The sequence below is a fragment of the Xiphophorus hellerii genome, chromosome 21 (assembly GCF_003331165.1).
Source record: "Xiphophorus hellerii strain 12219 chromosome 21, Xiphophorus_hellerii-4.1, whole genome shotgun sequence".
NCBI lineage: Eukaryota > Metazoa > Chordata > Actinopteri > Cyprinodontiformes > Poeciliidae > Xiphophorus > Xiphophorus hellerii.
This window is the reverse complement of record NC_045692.1, coordinates 2,943,914-2,964,117: the sequence shown is the minus strand read 5'-3', so window position 1 is coordinate 2,964,117 and position 20,204 is coordinate 2,943,914. Positions and strand designations below refer to the sequence as shown.

The window sequence follows — 20,204 nt, the reverse complement described above, 5'->3', positions numbered from 1 at the left end:
ATCATTTGAGATAAATACATATTTTAAAACGAACAAATGGTCTATTATTGGAATTTTTTGTATAATTGCAAATTATAAAAATAAAATAAAATAAAAACGACTCGAAATGACTTGAAATTAAAGGTTCCTGACTTGAGACTTGACTCGACTTTTGCCTGTCTTTACTTGAGACTTGACTCGGACTTGAGGACAAAGACTTGAGACTTACTTGAGACTTGCAACACAGTGACTTGGTCACACCTCTGATTATTATTTGTTGATATAATTCTTTAATGAAGCTACAAACGTTAGGACCTTAGTGAATATTTTGATAAACGTGTCAGAAGAGGAAGTTCTGGTCTCATCGTCCTGGCGGTGTTCAGTTTGTCACCAACTGTCGAGATCAACTCAAAACCTTCCAGTGATCGACGTATTGAGCCCCCTGATCTACCGTAACACACCAAACACTACACGATGATCTGTTACGAAATCGTAAGCAACAATGTTAGAACGGCCGGCGTTCTAACATTGTCTTATGGGGAAAAATAGGGGCAAAAAAACCTTGTAGTGTGAATTATTGCATCAGGTAGTCGATGTGCCCATTTTCTCTATTTAAATCTAATTATTACTGAAGGGCAACATAGTATACGGACTTCATAATCTGCACTCTTTTGGTTGAATGCAGTATTTATTTCCACTTTGGCTTTATGTTGTTTAGTTTTTTTTCAAGTAAATTTTTTGTTAATGGAGACTGAGAATCCATTTTATTTTTGGTTGTTTTGTTTATTTTGTTTATCAGTTCCAGTGTTTAGTGTTCTTTTGAAAATAAAGTGTATCTATCTTTGGCAGGAAATCGCATGCATTATTACATCATTTCCATTACATCAGTGTAAAAAGGTCTTCAAACAATATTGTCGTTTATCGCAATAATTTCTGAGACAATTAATCGTTGAGCAAAATTTATCGGGACAGGCCTAGGAATACCAAAGAATGACACGTGCCAGCTATGCTAACACTGATGTTTGAAAGCAGCCTAAAATGAACAGTAAAGCTCCTGTATCTGCGATGATAATAATGCTCCATACTCTAAAGTTCAACATTGAATTTCCGCCACTTCCTGGACACACAATTATCACGTTTAAACAAGATACGTATCACGTCTAAGATAAGTATCACGCTATAGCGTGATAGCATTCAAAATATTTTTTTCCCTGTGTGATAGCAATGCGCTGCCATACAAATCAAACCAAAATTAATACTGTTCCATCTGAGGACAGTCGGGAATAAAACCCACTTCCGTTTTTCAGTTGAATGTGTTTGGCTCATTTGTCTACACTGGGCCACACATGTATACAGGCATGAACAGCAGCACACGCCTAATAGGATTAAAGATAAAAAAAAGAGTGCAACACCCCCAGCCCCAAATGAAGGATTGTTTATTGGAAGTAAACCCTGAGTTTCACTGTAATAGCTGTATGCACAAACACACACACACACACCCCCACACACACACAAAAAGGACAGTGTAAGCTACAAAAACACACTCTTACAACCAGAACGTTTCAACTAAAAATAATGTTCACCTCTAAAAATATCAACTCTAATTCAAAACTATGCCCTAGTGTTTATATACAACAAATTCACAATTTCAATCGATTAAAAAATTAGAACCATCCTCATTTACAAAAGAAACATACCTTGTGCCTCTATCAATAGGGCCGCTAATCTTCTGTTCCTTTCTGCCGTTAAGCTGCCATTCTACAACATATATAGAGCAAAATAAAAATAAAATAACATCAAATCAAAAACTGGAAGTCATGTGTCATACAAAATAAAATGAGATAAAGGAACAAAGTGCTAAAGATGTCTAAATGAGAGACAGTTTAACCTGAGTTCATCCAACACTTTTCCTCATCAAAAATGTCTTTTGATGAGGAAAACACTGTTGAGCAGATTTAATGGGAAACCAGGTGATTGTGTTTTGCATTGTTAAGCCTATTGAAATTACAGCCACATTGGCAGAAACTAGTCTAAATTGTTGGGAAAAGTTTCATTTGTCTTAATATGAATGAATTTATTTGGAAATGTTTTAATAGTTTGAAACATCTCCTTTACTAGAAGGTGTGAATCACTTCAGAGCTTTTCCTGGTTACCATAGCAATAGCAACTGATGTTACACTTCTACCTAACTGATGACGTCATTAGGATCAGATGCTTTGTGTCATAGGTCTATGACATCAGCTCTGAAACCTCTTAAATAGTTTGTCACTTGTGTTCTAGAGCCAGACCTGCAGAACCCAGCGGATTTATAGTGAATTGTTCTCCTTGCACCGTGAGACAGAAACGGAAGATGGACTCCCCTCGTTTACCCAAGATTATTATTCCTATGGTAAGGACAAAGAAGATACAACCAAATGAAGAACTGTACCAAGCTTTACGACTTCGAGAGCAGGAAAAATCTTCAAACACCGTTGTTTCATACTGGACGATATATACAAAAAATGCAGAACATGAACAAAAAATGAGACAAAGAGCTGTGTCCACAGCTAATTGCAATGAGGTTACTGGGAAAGACAAACATGACAAACAGTTTAAGAAGCCTTTGTCATGTAAAAAAGAACAGAAACCCATCATACAGGACCTGAAGAAAAAAGAAGTTGCAAAAGACACTTTAGAGGAGAACATTTTTTCTAAAGAAATGGCTATGCGGGAGACAAATGAAGACTTTCCTTCTATATCTGTGTTTCAACACCAGCGTGAGATGAGGCTTCCTGAAAAGGTCCTTTCTCAACAGGATTGTAAGAAGATTGTTTACGACAATCTAGACAAAATAAAGAGGAAAGAAGCTGCCAATTACATTCTTCTGGAGAACAAGCGTTGTGCAGAGAGGGCCAATCAGCAGTTACTCCAGAAGTTGCAAGAGGAAAGAGAAAGGAAGCAGAAAGATGAAATAAAACAGTCTCTGACTGATACCTGGGATGCTCAAATTCAATATAAACAACAGAAGGAGGAGAAACAAGCTAAACTTGAAAGGCAATACAGGGCTGCCATGATGGAGTCAGATAGACTCCATCAAACTGAGGAAATTGAGATGAGTAGACGGAAGAAAGAGCAATGCCGGAAATTTTTGAGACAGAATGAGACTCTGCGTACCAAAGAAAAAAAGAAATCTAGTGATTACAGTTTAGAGGACATACTAAAGAAATGTGATGTTCTTTTACAGAAAAAGCATTGTGACATGTTTTACGAGGATGAGACTGCCACATTGTCACATAAAATACAGCAGCAACAGAAAACTCCAACGCAAAACCCTCTGGCTGATGAATTGGCTGCCAGACATAAACGCAAAGAGAAAAAGAAGAGGGAAATGGACAGGACTGAAAGGCAAGGGGTTCTTCCTGGATATCGAGGTGAGGAAAGTAGACAGAAGAAGGCGGCTCAGCAGAACCTGAAGACACAGAACAACGTTACTGAGCCAGGAAGAGCTGTTCATCATCAATCGGTCGTTCTAGATCGTGACACTCACTGTGACATTGCTGATAACAACAGAAGTCTTGAAATGCGTAAAAAAATCGTGTACGACCAACTTTCACTTATAAAGAAAAAAGAAGATATGAAAAGGACTTTTATGGAGGAAAAGTTAATGGAAGACATTAAACATCGGGAAGCTGCAGAGCAGAAGCTTGAAAAACTGGAGAAGGAGAAAAAAGCTGCAGCTAACATGTGTCTGATTGATTCGTGGGGTTCCCAGATACGACGCAAACAGCAGGAGAAAAAGGAACTTCGTGAGGCTGAGAGGAGAGACATGCTGTCCTTAATTGAGCTGGACAGAGTGTGTGGAGGTGAAAGTAGTAGAAAAATCAGCCATCAGAAATGCAGACAGCCTGTTCAGGGGACTCTGCCAGCAGCAAGACCAGGGAGAAGCAGCTCCAAGTCCTGTGCGGGAAGAACCAGCAATGCTTGCAGATCTTCACTGAGTCGTCAGAAGGTTAGCAGTACCACGCCTGTCAGACTTCCCTCACTGGACTCTAGCTCTATGCACCTCCCTGAGGATTGCCAAGAGACTGAGAATGACATTGTAAAACTCCCATCCATTCCCATACAAAATGAATAATTGTTTCTCAGCTGGCCAAGGAATGCGAGGGGATTCCCCTGGAGCTGAGGAGAGGGAAGTCTGGGCCTCCATACTTAGGCTTCTGCCCCCACGACCCGACAAGCAGAAGACAATGGATGGATGGATGGATGGATGGCTCTTCAAACCAGTCTTTCCTTTTGTCTTCTGCCTGTCTGTGAAAACAGCGACTATCACTTTTCGTTTACATAACATCTTTGTAAGATTGTTAGCTACGTCAGACATATGAGGCCTTATCTTTGAAGGTAGCATACACGGTATTAGTAAGTTTAAGTTATTGTTAGTCATTTTAACAAAAGGTTTTCTCTGGGTGCTCCAGTTTTCCTACAAAAACGATAGACAGACCGACAGACAGACAGACACTTTATTAGTAAAATTAAGTAATCCTACTTCAAATATAAGTTTTCTCTGGGTGCTCCAGTTTCTCTAAAAACACAAGTCACAGACAGACAGACATTGTAATTTGCTCTCTTAGTAAAATCAAATAATTTTGCTTTACACAAAAAGTTTTCTCTGGGTGCTCCAGTTTTCCTACAAAAACGACAGACAGACAGACAGATAGATAGATGTGAGGCTTTTTGATTGTTATAATTAAAAAGCCTCAAACTTTTTATTATGACATTAAAAGTGTCATAATAATGACACTTTTAATGTCATCATTATACATATATATGTATACATATATACATATCACTCTTTCCAATTCAATATATACTATATATATATATATATATATATATAGTATATATATATATATATATATATATAGTATATATATATATATATATAGATATATATATATATGTATATATAAATTTATATGTATGTGTATAAACACATATCACTCTTTCCAATTCAATATATACTATATATATATATAGATAGATAGATTTATATGTATGTGTATAAACCAGAGGTGTGACCAAGTCACTGTGTTGCAAGTCTCAAGTAAGTCTCAAGTCTTTGTCCTCAAGTCCGAGTCAAGGCTCAAGTAAAGACGGGCAAAAGTCGAGTCAAGTCTCAAGTCAGGAACCTTTAATTTCAAGTCATTTCGAGTCGTTTTTATTTTATTTTATTTTTATAATTTGCAATTATACAAAAAATTCAAATAATAGACCATTTGTTCGTTTTAAAATATGTATTTATCTCAAATGATAGAACATGTGTAGCTGAACACAAAGTATAAAAAACATTTTTAAATTGGACCACTTTATTGCCCAGTTCTGTTAAACTTGATATTCAATAAAAAAAGACGAAAATGCTGACATTTCCACAGCACAATACAAAGAACCATAACAGCAGTTTTTTCCTCTTTTCTCTGACCTGTCAAAACAATATATTGTCAATATAATTTCCCAACGTAGATGTCTTCAAATACACCAACCATCCTTAAATGATACTAGACCCGGCTCATCATCATAATGGGACAGAGAGACTCTGTTCCCTGTGTTCAGGTCCAGAATCTGCTTTCTGTTCCGGAGCCCCGCTCACTATCCACCGGCTTCCTGAGCTAACACGGTGCACATTATTTGTGGAGGCATTTGAAGGACCGGATTTATGGTAAATCATCACCAATTTAACCCGGAGTACACATGCTAACACGAAGTTAGCTAAAGTCAGCTATCTTACAGCAAAAGAAAAGCGCCACCTACCGATCTTTGTGAAGCTTCAAATGCCGGACAAAGTTGGACGTCGTGGCATCTATTCTCTTCTTGCATGTTTTACAAGTTGCAGTTCGTTTTTTAGTCGAAAGTTCATAATCTACGTAGCCAAAAGAAATTACTCGCGGAAGCATATTCGAGCGGTTATTTCGTATTTCGTTCCCTGAGCTCTGTAGCTTTGCCGCGTTTTTTTAAACGTCCAAATCCTGTTAATTTGATTGGTTGTGCTGCAGCTACGTACACATACATACATAAGGAGAGAGGAAAACCATAGTGACGGTCTGCGCATATTGATACGGAATGAGTGAAATTAATTAATGACGCCACTTTATAAATAATGTGTTTTAAATTTTAAGACTTTTGAGTAAAAAATATCAAGTCTTTTCAAGTAAACAGCTTCAAGTCGAGTCAAGTCCCAAGTCAATGGCATGAAAGTCAAAGTCAAGTCCGAGTCTTTGAGCATTTTTTCAAGTCAAGTCTCAAGTCGTGATTTTAACGACTCGAGTCTGACTCGAGTCCAAGTCATGTGACTCGAGTCCCCACCTCTGGAGTACACCACTACCAGACGTACTGCACCAGCATCACAACCAGGAGACCCTAACCTTGAAGAGAGTTCCATCTTTAGCAACACTGTGTTATGGATGTTGTGTGTGCTGACGGACAGTAGAGACATGCATTACTGGAGGAACATGAAGCTTTTTCATTGATCCTCTGTGCTAAGTTCTATCTATTATTGATCTAATGGAGATGTTCTGCTGGAATAGATTTCTTTGAATTATTGATCAGGTCTTATGACTTTTCTGAAAAATGCTCTTGGCTTTTTTTTTTATGAATTAAGCATGTATCTAAAGCTACAGTTAAAACATGTAGCTAGCTTTTTGAAGCTAAGTTAAGCAGGTATCAGCAAACAGATTGCAAGGCATTGTCCAAAGCAAAATGTTGCAACTGATTTTTATTTGGTTGGCTCTTACAATAATTACAAAAAAGAGTGTGTTAAGCCGAAAAAGATATAGAACAAACCAATATAAGTAAGATTTAGACACCAATTTCACTTTTTATTACAGACAAGCTGGTAGCAAAAAGGTTGAGACTGATAAAAAAAAAAGGAAGTGCAAAATAACTAAATACATAAAGAAATAAAATTGGTTCAAATTGTGGTAATCCATGACTTTGCAGTGGTGATGTACATTCAGTAAACTATAATGTTTGACATTATGAGCTAAACAGAGAGGAAATGGAATTCAATTCTCGGAAAGTTTTCCTATTTGCGTCATACCTTGGTGCGATGCTACCTGAGAAGCTATTGACTGCTGTTAACAACAGCAGCCAATCTAGGAGTGCCATTCATTTTCCTTCCTGATTGGCTGTAACCCAGGAGTGGAGATACGGAAGACTGTGGATGTTGGATTCTGCTGTAGTGTCACAGCTGTTTCCACTGTGCGCATTAATGCATATAAAGACATATGAACTAATGAACTAATACTGTTTGAACTAATAAATTGTGCTGATAGTTCATTGTGTAGTGAAGAAGGAAATGGAGATAGCCTGTGTCAAAGAGGGAGGTTAGGAATCTACTGTAGCTTTCCCTCCGGAAAGCAGCAAAGCCTTTAATCAACCAAAGTCATGTTCACATACACCAGAGTGAGCAGTCTCTGGAAAAGGTAAAATGAAAGATATGACACTCACTGAAAACCTTAAAGGTTGTGGGCTGTGTTCTTCCTGCCTTGAGACATTCATTGAACTAAATTCTGACATGAACAGGCAATAAAATCCAGTACTCAGGTCTTATACCTAACCTGAATCAACCCCTACAGGGACACACCCCCTTAACCTTTTGGACATGGTTAATGGTTGTTGGCAAACAGCTTAAAGACTTCCTAGCCTTTCTTGCGGATATATCTGCAACCTAGCTGAGTGAGAAGGCACACTCAAAGAACTTGTATTTTATTTTATATGATTTTTCACACTGTAACTCAGAAACTTTTAGCCAACCCTATGTTTGGATAGCTTGATAGACTCCTGCTGCCACACAGTTGTACTTAGTTTAGGAGGAATGTAGGATAAATCCCCTTTAATATTCATGATGCAGCTTTAATCCATGAGCGAGAAAATAAACCTAATTCCTCTCTCACTGAAGACGGAGAGCTTTTCATCTGAGCGTTTTACATTTGAAGACGTGTGTTTGGCTATGATTGAAAGAACCCCCCTTCCCACCATGACTCTAAACTCAGGAGTGTAATCTTTCTGCCTGCTTGACATTAAACAAGTAGACCCCAGTTTAGGTCAATCAGCTCAGGTGATTCCTGTTGTCCTTACTGCACTGCAGAACTACATCTGTTGATTTGACAGACATTGTCTTAATGTAGACCCCCTTAAATCTGCCAAGTAGAGCTAATTAATGACACTAAGTATGTAGTTAAAGCATGATTGTTGGAAATGTATAGTAGAATAAACTTGTGGTCAAAAATCCTTAGGCAGGTCTCAGTTGGACCGAAGTAGAAAACACAATGAAGACGTTGAGTTCAGAAGGAGGACAGAGCGGCTGCTTCTGCTTTCTCTGCTATTTCTTCTGTGACAGACCAAAGCTTGTTTCCAGGCTACAACAGGGAGGTGTGCAGGACACACTGACAAAGTAGGTTTGCATTCAAGGAATGAAAGCCAAGATGGAGAAAGGAAGGGTTCCACAGCTGGATCTGTGTCAGCGCACGATGCCTGCAGCTCTTATCAACCACCTGCTTCTCGCAGGAAGACACAGACTTAATGCGCCGACTCTGACACATCCAACGCATCCATTCCTTCTCTTCTACTTCATATTAGTCTAGTTCAGGACTTAAATGGTACTTGTTTTTTATCTGCTAATTAACATTGCTAATTGATTTATCTGAAGTGCAAGGATATGACATCATATCATAACAGAGTTGTTGTGATGTTACAGGCTAATTCTGTAACAGGACTCATACAAAAAATAATATTTGTTTGGTATGTACCTCAGTTTCTCGGTCATCATTTGGTACAACAGGGAAAAGAGTAAATGCTATTTTTCTATTAATTGTCACAAACCGAAACATTTGCAACAACAGAAATGATCAGTTTATGAAAAACCTCCAAGGTCAGAGTTTATGTTAGACAGGAGGGCTTTAGTTTTAGTGTATTTATTCATACTTGAGTGACCAACAAGCCTCCAGTCACTGGGTGGCAGTAATCAACAGGCTGACTGCTCAGCCCAGTAAAAGAAACTACTTTTTCTCTTACTGTTTTAAGTTGTTACATTTAAGTTACATTTTAGTTGTAAAATGTTACAACTAAAATGCAACATTTTAGTTGTTGCAGCTTATTTGATTAATCTGTTCTGATAACCCAAACAGATTAATTCAGAATGCTGGTGTCAGTAGTTTGCACAGACAAATTATCAGGTTCTGAATGGTATTTAAATACCGGGGGAGGGTGAAAAAATCTGTTTTCTCCAGCAGCAACTTGACAGAAAGTAATTGAAACCCACTGATTTAGAGGCGCCATATGTCTACTGTTAACTTCATATTCAAATAAACTAGAAACAAACAGTTTTTTATTGTGGTTGTTCTGAGCAATGTTCAGCTGGCTAGTACAATGGTAACTATATGATTAACAATAAATGTCCAAAGCTAGAATATCTTTCTGGTTAAAAAATACCTAAATAAACAATGATAATGGGCTTTTGTTGTCACTCATTTAGAGCTATTAAAGCTTTTTCCAGTAAATTAATATGCATCTGATCATTCCACACTGAGTTTGAACAAGACTGTGAAGTGCCACAAAGTTTACAAAACACATTAGTTACTATTAAAACTTTTGGTTATGACTGTAAGTTTAAGCCTAATATGTTTTTTTTTGTTTGTTTTGAACCTTCCTAAATATTTTACTTAAAAGATATGGCAATAATATCTTTTTGTTATATAAAAATGCAATTGGAATGATTATAAAAATGTAAAGAGGACTCTTCCAAAACTTCGGATTCATCTCAGCAGCTCTGCAACCATGACTCATCTGTTTTCATGATTAATGCTGTGCTGAATCAGCATGGGACTGTTGACGTTTGGAAAAGCCGCTCTGTCCTCTCTGTGAACCGTCGCCGCAGCAGCACCATTGAAACCCAGACAGAGTCTGTTCCTGCTGCAGAGCAACAGGAACACATCAGAGTTAGCCTCAGGACAATCTGCAGGAATTCTGCCCATCCTGCCAGCTAATCCCAGATTACGCAGTTCTGGAACTAAAGAAAAGAAATGGCTGCCATGTTGAGTCTGGCATGTTGGGTTGGAGACAGTTTTGGTATTAAGTTTCCATGAACTGGAAGCTGATGGGATGGCTCCAGTTGGACTTTTAAATGGACATGTCTGCTCATTGGTTGTCATGTACTGCTGGGCGATGTGACTTCAAAAATAAAATCTGAAAGTAGATCAGATTTTAATAGATTTTTTTTCTGACTCTTTTTTCTAAAAAAGAAATTACAAACGTTGTTTGTATTTCAATCATTCCTTTTATGTGTTGGACGACATAGCATTGGTGCCAAAACTATGAGAATGCTTTTGTTTGATTACAAGAATATAGTCATAATATTGGCAGAATAAAGACATAATTTTACCAGAATGTCTTAGATTTAAAGGAAACAAGTCTGTTTTGTTTTAATGAGAAATAACCAGCTCAGTTTGTGTTTGTTTCTTCAACATAGACTCAGTCACAATTGTTTCAAACTTCTACTGCTGAAAATAATTTGATGCTGATGAAGTAAGATGAAGTATTACCTTATCTTTAAAGCCAATTCCAAATTGTGACTTTGCTATATGCTCAACATTCCTCTTTTAATTTTTTTGTGTAGAAGTTTTCATTTAATTACTACTTAATTTGCCTAGTATTTCCACATTATTCTTGCAATATTAATGTTTATTCTCACATTATTTTGAATTTATCATTACATAACTGTTTATTACAGCGTCTGTATTCTTGTAATATTGTAACTTTATTCTCGTCATTAAAAAATTGAAAAGTCATAGCCTGGTCCTAATATTCCATCGTAAAGCTGACCTGAGTTGAAAGTTCCAATAAATAGAAGCTGTAAAACATGCTTGCCAGACAAAATGGCCGCCCATGGCACACTGACATCTCTCTGAACTGTGGAAACCGAAGGAATGCACTGGTGGAAAAACAAATCCAGATTTTTCCACAAATTAAATCTTAAAAAACAAAAATTTTATTTAATACAATAATCAATGAATAAAATGAATTTACAGCCCAGCCATACTTTCATGCGCCTTTAAATCTGCATTAATAGTTTTCCAGAAACACTACATAATTTCAACGGTTCATCTAAGCTACCAAGTTGAAGCTCTTCTGCATAGATCAGAGTCATATAAAAGGAACACGTCATATTTCGCTCTCACATCCCTGTCCAACCCAGTCAGAACTGTTGACACGGCTGCTTGGGTTTCGCTGCTTGGCTACCGTGGCTTTGCAGCGAACAACCAGTGTGTTGCGTTTCTTTGCCGCTGGCCCTGTTGTATCCTGACCCAGCTGGCACGGTTCAGCTCTCTTGGTTTGCAACAAGGGGAGTAGAGCAGGGGAGCAGGCTGAGGCTGAAGCTGAAGCTGAGGCTGAGGCTGGGTCGGCTGGAGGACGGAGACTGACCTGCGGGCTGCAGCCACACAAGACCAAGCAGAACAACCGCGCTATCACCCGTTAGTTCAGCTTGGTGCTAACTTATTCATTATGTCCTATATCTTTCTGGGATACTCGACTAATTGTTGTTATCTATTGGTCCCTGTTGGTTTATTGAGGATCTGTTATAGAAATTACCAAGTTTTGTTAGGCTACCATTCAGCAGTTGGAATAATAGCCTCATCAGCACCTTAAAATATGTCTTCTTGTTAGTAAAATAAGTCATGCTTAAAGTGTTTTACATTATAAAAACATCATACAATCACCAATTATGAAACGAGTAATAAACATTATATTCTGCCAAAAGCCATCATCAAATATGTTGATCAATGTTCAATTTACTATCAATCTAGATTATGGGTGCAATATGCATTTAGCTAATGTAATAGCCATATGGCTAGACACAATATAGAACATGTTGATTTGGTTGGGATTCATTCATTTCCATTCAAAAATTATTACTCTATCAATCTCAAAGGGAAATCAACATCTAATAATTTTCTGTTGTAATATGTTTTTCAAAAAACGACTTGTGATAAATTTAGTAACATTGTTGTGTTATTGGGTTGTATAACATAAGCTGCGTTTTAAATAAAAAAAATTTCATCGATTATGTAATTGTTCAATTTGACATTTTGAAAATGAATTTGCTCATTGGTAACACTGCAAAAAACAAACAATTTATTTTTTGATAAAGTTTGGGTGCTAAAATGAGGTGTTTTGTTAGCTGTATTAAAAGTGGATTGTTTTGTAAAACTGCAATAGTTTTGCATTTTTTCATGAGTCACATGATCAACTACCAGATTTTACTGCTGGTGCAAACCACAAAGGAGACAACAGGAAGTAGATCATGGCATGTTTTTTTATGACCTATTGTGCAAGCAAACTCATTCACTTACTTTAATTGCGTTTCTTATTAAATGAATACAGTGCAACTGCAAAATTGTGCTTTTTCGACTCTGGCAGAATATTGACAAAGTTTTTTGTAATACATCTATAGTCATCAACAGAGCTGTACTGTTGGAGCCAATAGGAGAATTTGACTTCAGTAGCCACATTCAACCCAAGGAGGGCAGCACTGAGACAGTTTTAGGCCAAATATTGCAGATTTTAAATTGTCAGAGAAGCATTTTAAAATTGATGCTCTTTAGGAACAATTTAGACAATTTATCTGCCAAAGAAAAAGTTGATTTAGGGTTTAATCTTTAAATATGTCCAGTTTAAATGTCAGACCCCTTGTAAACATACTTCTGGATAACCTGGGCGCCGTTTGTAACTAGCAGTGTTTGACTTTCTCAGAATAGCTGTAACTCCAGCTTGCTGTAATACCAGATGTGATCATGATGTGAGTCAGATTTAGCATGGCAGGAGTTTGACTGTAACTACGTGCGACTGGCAGTCGGCCTCATCAATCTGCTGGCTGTCTTCAGAACAGCCAACACTGGCTTTCAGGAGCCATTTTTAAACATATCTGTGTAGAAGCAGGGCTGAGGGAGCCTGTTTGGGTTCTTCACTTTAATTTCTCAGCCTGATTTCTGTCTTGGTTGCATCTTTAAACGAGAGCCCACATGTTACTGTGCGTTCTTATTTCTCAATGGAGCACTGATGAAGTGCTTCTTAGTGGATGTCCTCATGTCCCCCCATGGATGAGTAAGCTTATATGTGAAACCGGTAGCTGTCCAAATCTCCCTGCCATGTGTTTCCAGCCCTCTGAGGTCAGCTCTTACATAATTTAGAAATGTAGTTCACCATAATCGCAGGACTGCATTTATCTCTCTGCTTGTGGCAGACATCACTCTTAGCTGGTGAGGGCAGCTTGTTGTTCCCAATTAGCTCTGCATGTTTGGCCCACAAACATGTCCCTGTGTTCATTTACCACTTGTGTACGATTGCTAAGCAACAGCGTCTGATGTAACCAGGAGAAACAAAAGGGCAAAGAGGCACTTTAAGTCGCTCTGCCTCAGAACAGAAATGTGAAAGAAACTCATAAGAAATACAAATGTTTGTGTTCATGGACATAAAATCCGATGGTGTCAGTGAGGGAGCAGCGGCCACCACCATGCATAACACCTTTTATCAAATCTAGTTTTGAGTCTTTCTTCTCTTTACAACATGATTGCTGAACTGCACTGACTTCTAATGTCAGAGCTTTGAAAAACTGTTCACCCCACTTAAACTTAACATGGTTTGACGTTGCAAACAAAAAAAAAAGAAAAGTGTAATTTACGTGTGATTGACCAGCATCAACCTCTGCATAATTCTACGAGAGAATGAAAACAATAGTTTTTACCGCGGGTGCAATAATTGCAGTTTTCTGACCTATCACCAATATTTAAAAAACTTGACCTACCGATTACGATTTAGGCCGATACCATTTTTTGTTTGTTTGTTTGTTTGAAAAGTTGCTAAACATAGCAACAGAGTCTCTTAAGTTGGCGAGAGAGGGGTGACACATGCATGCGATCTCCTAAAGTGAAGGAAATTGGGACCGATTTATCTGTGCCTCCTCGTTATTACAGATAAAAATGTCATAAGTATGATGAGCGTTTGGATTCAACCCCTGTTAAGTTTTAGAACTGCTTTTAACTGCTGTCACAGGAAGTGTTGTGTGGCACATCTAGGGAGTAAAAAATACCAAATAAAAAGACTATGAAGAGCACCTCAGGAGTATTTACAGAGCTATAAGGTTTGATTCTGGCCTGGACTTTAACTAGGCCATTTTTATTCATCCTTGCATCTGTATGTTTAACGCTGTAGTTCAGCTGGAAGGTAAATCTTAAACCCAATTTCAGATTTCTCTGCTGTCAATGTTTAGCTTCAGTCATGTGACTGAGTGTTCAGGGTGATGTGCAGTGTTGGTTTTTCTCCTATACACACAACATTGTTTTGGTCTGTTCAGGCCGGTGGCGTTCTTCTCATCACTCTACCATGGAGGATGTTTAGTGGAGTTCATAACTAATAGTGACTAGTCAGTTTCTTCAGTGTTTATGCACCATAGCCCATACGCTGATAGGGAGAGACAAACAAAATTTTACCCAAAGACAATTAGCAGCTCCTCCACGTTGCAGGTGTAACAGTCTGGAAGTGAGTGTGTTATGAAAGGTCATACAGCTGGAGCGTAATGAGTCTCCTGTTGTGCACCGACACACCTGTTCACATTGGTTCATACGTCGTTATCCAGGGAAACACACACACAGCCATGTGCTCACTGCTGGTACATTAACCCCAGCGCAGCGCTGCCAGGAAATCCCCCCTCTGGACGGTGGAGAATCTGCCTGGGCTTCAAGAAGACCGCCAGTGAAATTCCATTCCATGATTTTTACTGAGCTCACATTGCCATAAAACACATGAAGCATCATTAGAATGTTTTGGCTCAGTGGAGGATAAGTATGTGTATTGCCAATACGTCCCCTCCATTTTGTGCTTTTAAGCCGACCTGCGTGCTTACACCATGACGTTTCAGTTTATTTTCTTCATCGTTTTGATCCTCGTTTGGCCTGCTTGACTCATTGAAAAGTTAAAGATTTTGACATTTTGTCAAAATAGTTTAGTCAAAATAGCTCTGATAATTGTCTTTTACAGATTTAGTGTGGCAGGAGTTTGACACCATGTACACCACGAGTAGATTATAAATATTCACTCTAATTCAAAGTGTACACAAAACATCCCCAGGTGGTCATGAACTGACACGGTCTGTACGAAACATCCTGCGGTACTTAAAAAAAACTTTTGGGTACGTAATGGTCAACATTGCAAGTGGACGGCTAAAACGCCACGTGTTGCTTTCAACCCATAACCACTGGAACATGGATGATGGCACTCCACAAAATGTAATGTTTATTGGTTTCTCAATTGGTGACTGTTCTTTTTATGACTTCTTGTTTTTGTGTTTTTATCATGTAAAGCACTTTGAACTGCTTTGTTGCTGAAATGCGCTATACAAATAAACTTGATTATACCTGACCAAAGATGCAAAATGGGAGAGTGTAGATCTGACCTGTACCTATTTCAAAGGGTTCATGATGCTAGGCCCCCAGCATCACTGATCTCCCACCATACCAGTGGAAATAGATTATTTTCCCCACATTTATCCTTCATTTCACACCAAATCCAGCTGGATTTAGCGTGGTCATCATCTTCCTACACAGTTTTCCTCAATTCTCATCTCCCTTCTGTTCTCTGTTTTGGCTTTTTCCCTCTGAGCTCAATTTTTCCAGTAGAATTTCAATCAGGGCAATTTAAGAATTGTAGTCTGCCTTTCCATAGGCTTGCAGTCTGGCAATGGCGGGGGAGGAGGTGATCAAAGCCGTTCAGTACTTGTTGGCCACACTTTCAAATATTGAGGAGGTAAAGTTGGAACAAAGGGAACCTTTAAGACATTTTATTGCTGGCAAAGATGGCATTTATCTTGGGCCTTCTCTCTCTGCGCTTCTCACAGTGGGGGATGGTAGTTTACTGCGCACGCAATTTCTGGTAAGATTCATCACGGACTTCATGGCTAAACATGAGCGATTGGTTAAAATCAGATCCAGTAGTTTCAAACTTCTACAAAGTTTGAAACTTTGTAGAAGTTTCAAAGAAATTCTCCAGCAAGAAATTGTTTCTCTGTAACTGAAGATCCAGACCATCTGTATGAAGACTAGCTTAGATGCCGTCAAATTGATGTTATGGTGACTAAACGGGAAGTTATTGACAACTCATAAGGCTTTCCAGTGTTGGATTTTGTGACTGCAGTAGAAAGGCTGGTAAAGGACATCAGTTCTGACCCGTCTCCTTTCACTTATTCTTTCGCCAAACTGATGTTTCGTGTTACCAGCTCAGAGGTCATTGAGTGTTTCTCTCCCTCCCCAGCTGCTAAAAAGACATTTGTCTTTGGGACGCGATCTGAGACAGCCCACAGGGTTCAGTTTGGGGTAAACATGCAAACAGCCAGGCCGTGTTAGCTGTTTTTCGTGCCAGTGCCCCTGACCGACCTCAGTGAAACTGCTCGGCCTGATCTCAGCACCTTGGACAGCGTCTCCGCTCAGCAGGAGGCCAGAGGAGGAGGAGGGGAGAGATGCTTCCGCCTGTTTTGCTGTAACCTTTTGAGCTTCACCGATTTTCAACAAAGAGCAAGTTTGTTTGTTTGGGTTCCACCTCTCCGCCGTGCGTCACCTGTCCTTTCGTATTTGACCTTCTGAATCCTGATTTTGTGACGTTGGATACCCAGAAACTCTGACCGTGGGATTCATTCTGGAACCGGTCCGAGGTTCTTCTGATAGATGGGGCTTGTGCATTCTATCGAGACCGCCAGCGGAACGTACCGAGGCCCCTGCGTGTTGTATACATGGAAGCGTTTGTGACTGTGGGTAGCATCCTGTCTGTTCGCCTCACTGTCACCCTGTGTGTTCGCTGCTAGAGGCTGGGGAGGTGGGGGGTGGTGGGGGTTGCCATCGGTGCCTCCCTCTGCGTCTTCTCTCCTCCTCGACTTCACCTCCCTCCTATTCTCTATCCGTCCTCCTTTCCCTTCATCAGGTTCTCCTGGTTGTCACTCCTGATCAAAGACAAGTAATGTCCTGCTGTCTTTCCCTCCCCACTTCCAGTTGTACTGTTGTCTCACACTCCGACTCCTGATCTTGACCGCGGCCCCATCGGTTCAGGCCGGACCTCTCGGACAGGAACTGAAGGGTGGCGACAGCAGCAGACGGGGGGCAAGAGGAGGGGCTGGGTGGCTGCCGGGGGGCCCGGGACCTGAACCAGACAGACAGTGAAACGTCACCACTCCAAAGCCAGACTCCCCAACTGTGATGGCATGCCGATGTGTGGGCGTGTGTGTGTGTGTGGGGGTGGGTGTGTGTGTGTGTGTGTGTGTGAGGGTTCACAGTGTTAGTAGCTCAAAGCCAGCTGAGGCTGCAGTGCAGACAGCCAGAGACTGAGGCTGTGAGCAGCGCTCTGCAGCTGGATGGTGGCTTGTCTGGGACTTACATGTCTGCTTCATGAGGAGACCGGACAGGTGAGCGCACAGGTTCACGTGTCTGTTGGAGCGATTGATACTGGACAAGGTTTTATGGGGTTTTTTTGGTTTTTATTTTAAGAAAATGAGTTTGAGTGTTTGTGCATAGTAATGTGTCGTTGAGTCTGAGTTGCATGTCAGGACGTGATCATGGCAGGACGTGATCATGGTTGTTTGGTAAATGTTGCGGAAGCTACAGCTTGTGAGGTGACCTCTGGGGGCGGGTAGTTCGGCTCCTGGAGCCTCAGGGAGCAGCGCATTCGGATTTGCTTGACCCGCAGCAGGCCTCAGGTTTAGACCTACCAGGTAGGAATGTCAGGAATACTCAGTTGTAAGAATTGAAAACTAAAGAAAATAAAAAAATAAGTGGTAAGTGTTGGAATGCTGTGACCTGTGATTGATTGATTTCCTCGTTTGCTTCAATGGAAGTAACCAAAATTCTGAAAAAGTTTCCCCTGTTTTGCAGTTTTCCATGATCCATAGCTGCTGTATTTCAGGTATAGCTGCAGATTGGCTAGTTTTGAGTCTCAGGAAACCTGCTATGATGATAACTTTTAGGAAAAATTCCACCACATATTTACATAGTACAGTTGTAAATTGTTTTGAAGTACTTTTTGTAGAGTAGCACAAGTCTACAAGTCCATGTGAGCTGCGTCATGAGTGTTCAGGTAGCTGCTTAGCAGATAGTAGCTCACCAAGTGTAGTTAGTTAACTACCTGGTAACTAACTGTTTTAGTTTCCACATCATTGCCAGGGTTACACTGAGTATAACTCTGGTTACTCTGCTGTTCCCTCGGGTATCTCATTAAAATAAGCTAAAACTTTATGAATAGTAAAAAGTAAAAAAAGTTTGATATGTCTTGTGTCTGACTCATGCCAGACACAAGAGTTCCTTTGGTTCAGACCTTGTACTAGAACCTGTAAACAACTGGAACTGCCTTTTGCTCTAACTTCTCTAGATATATTTAAGCTCCTTGGCAAGTTTAGATTTAAATCCATTTTAATTACCAACATGTTTCTCTTAAGTGAAACTGGGAGTAACACTCTCCCTTGCCCAAAAACAAGAGGTCCATTGGGTCGTCTTTGGGGATGGCACACAGTCATATTGTTTTTGATGAGCTTCTGCATAATTACAAGATTTATTTCCATCCAGTTTTGCATTCATGTTTCTTGACGTATTGATTATGGGAGAGTGTGACCACTGCTGATGCCGTCTCCAGCTCATCCTGAAGATTCTCAACGGTCTGAATTTTGTGGAGGCCAATCCATGTGTGAAAATGTCTAATGCTCCCTGATCCACTCCATCACCATGAGCCCAATAAATCTCTGGAAGAGTGTAAATCATCAGATCACATGACCATCTGCCTTCGCGCCAGAGCCCAGTATTTATGCTGACTTGTAAATTGAGTTTCCTTCATGTTTTTCTTTGATGGGATTTAGCAAGCGTTTCAGTGGCCGCCAATTACGATCGTTCAGAATTTTTATTCTGACCACAATTCTTCCTTAAAGACGATGGATCCCCACTTCCCATTTCTGTTCTTAATAATGTGTTGGTTAGTTCTCAAACTCATTAAATTAGTTTATGTTTCTTCTTTGATATTTTCTCTAGAAACATCTTTCATATGACCACAGGATTTGGTTTTCAGCATGGATGCTGAGATGGTCCAGTGGACTGCTTGTTTTTGGGTGAGGGCGTGTACTACTTCCAGTTTCACGTACATGAAACACGTTGGTAATTAAAATGACTTGAAATCTAAACCTGCCAAGGATATGAATACTTTTGGAGCTTAAGTACAAGAAATAAGAAGCTACTAACTGCATCAGCTGGAGTGAAATGACTTGTTGCTAGCTGAAAGACAATCTCCCATGCAGTGAGATGTGTACCTGTGTGCTTTGTTAAATCCAGGTGGCAGCTTTTGTTTGGGCCAGGTAGGGCGTTAATGTTTTGGAGTGGCCCAGTTTGAATCTGAAAGAGAATCTGCAGAGGGAGCTAAAGCTCAGGGTGATGGCAAGGAGGCCTTCCAACCCCAAAGGACCTATTGGAGCTCACCAAAGTCGAATAGTGAGAAAACCACCAGGCACATGCAGAAAGTTTTCGCAATTAGCACTGTTAGCATGGTTAGCACGGTTAGCTTTGGTATCTGTAAACAGTGTGTATTTCAGCTTTTCCAACAAGTTAGAAACATTTTCTCTTTCAGTGTCAATGACAGACTGATTGAAAATTGAAAAACTATTAAATTGATCAATAAGGACCATCAGTCTGCAAACTTGCATCTTTTTCTTTATCGCCACTTTTTGAAGCGGCTGCCTACAAAAACATCAGATGTAAATCTACAGTAAATGCAATTCCCTGTTGTACTTTTTTATGATTCCCTGAGTTCATTTTTAAGCATTATACTAAAATTTAAAAACCAAATAATTTTGAGTCTTTGTTGATAAGTACTTCTACAGTCAACATATGCTGTTGCTAGCATTGGTTTACCTTTTGGTCTGTTCAGATTATCACTCAAACTTAAGTACTGCAAAGCTGAAAACTTCTTATTTTAGATCAATCAACATGTGGATTGTTAGGATGTCTGAACAATGTTCAAGATTGTTCTGTAATAAAGAGCTGATTCTTTATTGCGGAACTTGTCAACAACAGGAGACAAGTTGTGGCCTTTGACCACTTGTCTCCTGCTTGATTTGTTTTCTGCGATTCCTTTGGTACTAAATTATTAACGTCCACATGTCTAACAGCGCCTCTTTCTCC

At 39.5% G+C, this 20,204-nt stretch overlaps 1 protein-coding gene across 10 annotated transcripts in view; it reads left to right on the top strand.

Moving 5' to 3' along the window:
* Positions 1 to 20,204, top strand: part of LOC116711682 (microtubule-associated protein 4) — a 108,906-nt gene that overhangs the window by 38,411 nt on the left and 50,291 nt on the right. Inside the window, exon 1 of one of the 10 annotated variants that reach the window (XM_032551122.1) lies at positions 17,432 to 17,452. The exons of the other annotated variants lie outside the window; for them this stretch is intronic. The gene's annotated coding sequence lies outside the window, so the exon portion shown is untranslated. Of the gene's footprint in view, positions 1 to 17,431; positions 17,453 to 20,204 lie in introns of those variants that run through there. 10 annotated transcript variants of the gene reach the window in all.